Source organism: Piliocolobus tephrosceles, chromosome 5, assembly GCF_002776525.5.
Source record: "Piliocolobus tephrosceles isolate RC106 chromosome 5, ASM277652v3, whole genome shotgun sequence".
Taxonomy (NCBI): Eukaryota; Metazoa; Chordata; class Mammalia; order Primates; family Cercopithecidae; genus Piliocolobus; species Piliocolobus tephrosceles.
In genome coordinates, this window is record NC_045438.1 from 108,794,665 (window position 1) to 108,797,742 (window position 3,078).

The 3,078-nt window shown below is 47.7% G+C and overlaps 1 pseudogene; it reads left to right on the plus strand.

Annotated features, from left to right (window-relative positions):
* Positions 1-1,327: 1,327 nt before the first annotated feature.
* On the plus strand, positions 1,328-2,832 carry LOC111549789 (annotated as a pseudogene).
* Positions 2,833-3,078: the final 246 nt, after the last annotated feature.

Here is a 3,078-nt window from a genome sequence, read left to right on the forward strand (position 1 = left end):
CTTCAAGGGCAATAACACACATAGAGCTGTCTGTCATCTCCTGTGATGGCAATGCCTTCTTCTGGAATACATCCTGAAGGACCTGCCTGAATCTGTTTTACAGTTAACTTTTTTCTTTAATAAATAGTGTTCTCTAAAATAACAACTAAAAATATAGTATAGTAAATATATAAATAAGTAACATTTATTATCATCAAGTTTTATGTACTGTACATAATTGTACATACTATACTTGTGTATGACTGGCAATGCAGTAGGTTTGTTTACACCAGTATCCCTACAAACATGAGAGTAATGTGTTGCCTTGCAACATTATGACAGCTATGCTATCACTACGCAGTACATTTTTTTCAGCTTCATTATAATCTTTTCTTTCTTGCTTTCTTTTCATCATCGTCGTCGTCTTCTTTTTTTTTTTTTTTTTTTGTGAGACGCAGTTTTACTCTGTTGCCCAGGCTGGAGTGCAGTGGCACGATCTTGGCTCATTGCAACCTCTGCCTCCCAGGTTAAAGTGATTCTCATGCCTTAGCCTTCCGAGTAGCTGGGATTACAGGTGTAATTACAGGCATAATTACAGGTGTGCCACCATGTCCAGCTAATTTTTGTATTTTTAGTAGAGATGGGGTTTCACCATGTTGGCCAGGTTGGTCTCAAAAACTTCTGACCTCAAGTGATCCAGCCTCCTTGGCCTCCCAAAGTGCTGGGATTACAAGTGTGAGCCACGACACCCAGCCCGTAATCTTTTTTTTTCTATTAACAAGTCTTCCCACTTTTATTTTCCATTTATCATGCTCATTTTTGTCAGAATCATAGCCTACTTCTTTAAAATTGACAACCAAGATTCACTGGCAAACATCCTTTGTCCTTGGACCATATAATCCCAGCTTTTGCCCTTATGTGGGTATTTTTTTTTTTTCCTCCCAAGCCCACAAGTTTCCTGGAGCCAACTTTTGCAGCTCAAAATTGTTCACGTGATTTTATACTTTATGGTTTTGAGCCATGAACACTTGTACAATGTTGTTTTGCCACTTTCCATTTTATGTGGGGATTATTTCCTCCTGTAATACTCCTTTTGTATTAGCCAAAGGAGTGAAAGTTTGTGTTGATTTCTTAGATGGTGCATGGGGGGTTGTGAACATATTTGAGACACAGAGATGGACAGATGGCAAAATGAAGCTGTCTTTTGAGATAAAAGGATTGAGCTCTGAAATGCCCAGGGTCCAATCAGCCTCAGGTGTAATTCTCCCTTCGTGCTTCCATAGGCCAAGAGTAGCTTGAGGGGGATGCAGAGCCTGCTAATGTATAAGGTAAGACCAGCCAAAGGCTAATGTCTGGGGGGTGTGGGAGGGGCTCCAGCTCAGGCATTCTCTTCCTCAGATGGGGATTCTGGCCTCCAGAGGAGGTGCTAGGTGAGGTCCCAGCCCTCACCAGCCACTCAGATCACCTGTAGCAGCACCTGCCTGTCACTCAGCACTTTTAACAGGTGAGAACACCCCTTCCGCCATAGACACACCTGGTATTATCACTGAATCCTCCACCCACCACAGTCCCCATCCAGACATCTTGCCTCCCTCATCACTTACCCTAATATTTGGCACCCACTTCACACTCACCCTCTTCTAACAAGCCTCAGACCCCTGATTCTGCAGCTCCTGAGGTCCTGTCATTCCCCCCTGCTTTGCAGAACCAGCCCCTCCACCCCAGCAGGAGACTCCAGCTGGAAGTGGAACCTTCTGAGCCCCCAAGGGAGGGGCAAATCTAAAGGGAAGCACCAATATTGAAAGCAGGAGGCCACAACTGATGGGGATAAGGGTCCCCAAACTCCAGAGCAGCCTGGCCAGGGCTGGGGCTCTCAGGCGAATACCTAAGACTGCCCATCATCACCCAGAACACCTCCTCTGAGTCCTGAGGATGAGGGGGATCTATGGGCAAAAGAAGCTATAAGCAGCAGCATCTTGAGGTCTAGCGAATAACTGGATTTGTTGAGTGAGATTCTGGACAGTCGGAGTGTTGGAGCCAAGAGTGCAGACAGCCTGAGACCAGGCCAGAGTTTAAACTGCTGTCATGGAGGGGACCTAGACAGCTGATTCATCCTGGTGGATGCCCTGCCTCCTCCCCAAGTTTCACCCTAATGGTCTATCCAACTTGCCAACCCCTCTGCCATCTAAAGGTCAACAATTTGCCTATCTCTCCACCCTGCCCAGCCCAACATACCAGGAAGAGCAAGATAACAACTAGACAATGAGAAACTGTCAGAGGAGCTTCAGCCCCTGTCCCTGCCTGCAGACCTGCCGTCTCTGCAAAATACCTCACCTGTGGATGCTACAAGCTCCTCCTCAAGGAATCTCAAGTCCTAGCTGTGTCCTAGAGGCTGACCAAGAAGTCATTTCTCCATCTCAGTCCTCAATAGCTCCTGCAGACCCAAGTAGTGGAGGGGACCCCAAACACTCTCCTCTCACAGAGTCCTTACTCCTTTATCCCTCCCCTCCCTACAAGGCAGCCAAAGATTCTAGAGCCCAGATGAGCCCCAGTTCCAGGCTCTCCACTGTGCCCACCCAGCCCAGCCTTCCAGAAAGACCCCAAATTCCAGCCCCTACAAAGTCCAACTTTGATATTGCCCAGACAGCCCAGCCTCTTGATCCTTCCCCAGATTCTAGTTCTCCAGAGAAACGCAGAGCCCAGCCTCCCAAGGTCCTGCTAGTAGAGCACACTCACTTCCAGTCACTGGAAGAACTGGGAGGCCTGAATTCTGTCACCTACAAGCAACCAGCAAGAGCCCCAGGCCAGGAGCTAGCCCCCAGAGTGGCTGATCTGAAGTGCTTTGACAGTTAAGGATCAAGGGTCGGGAGGAGACTCCTGTCCTTCAATAAAGCCACAAGAGTCAGAAGCTGGTTTTTCCTGGTGAATTTCTCTAAGGCCCTTTCTCTGGAGGGGAGCACAACCTACCCACCTCTCACCCTGCAAGGGCAGCCTCTTTAACTGGCTCCTAGAAGGGAGTTCCAGGAAGCCCCCCAATACCCTAGGGTCCTTATAGCCTTACAATTCCTCTGCATTTGTGTCTTCCATCTTGGCTAATGA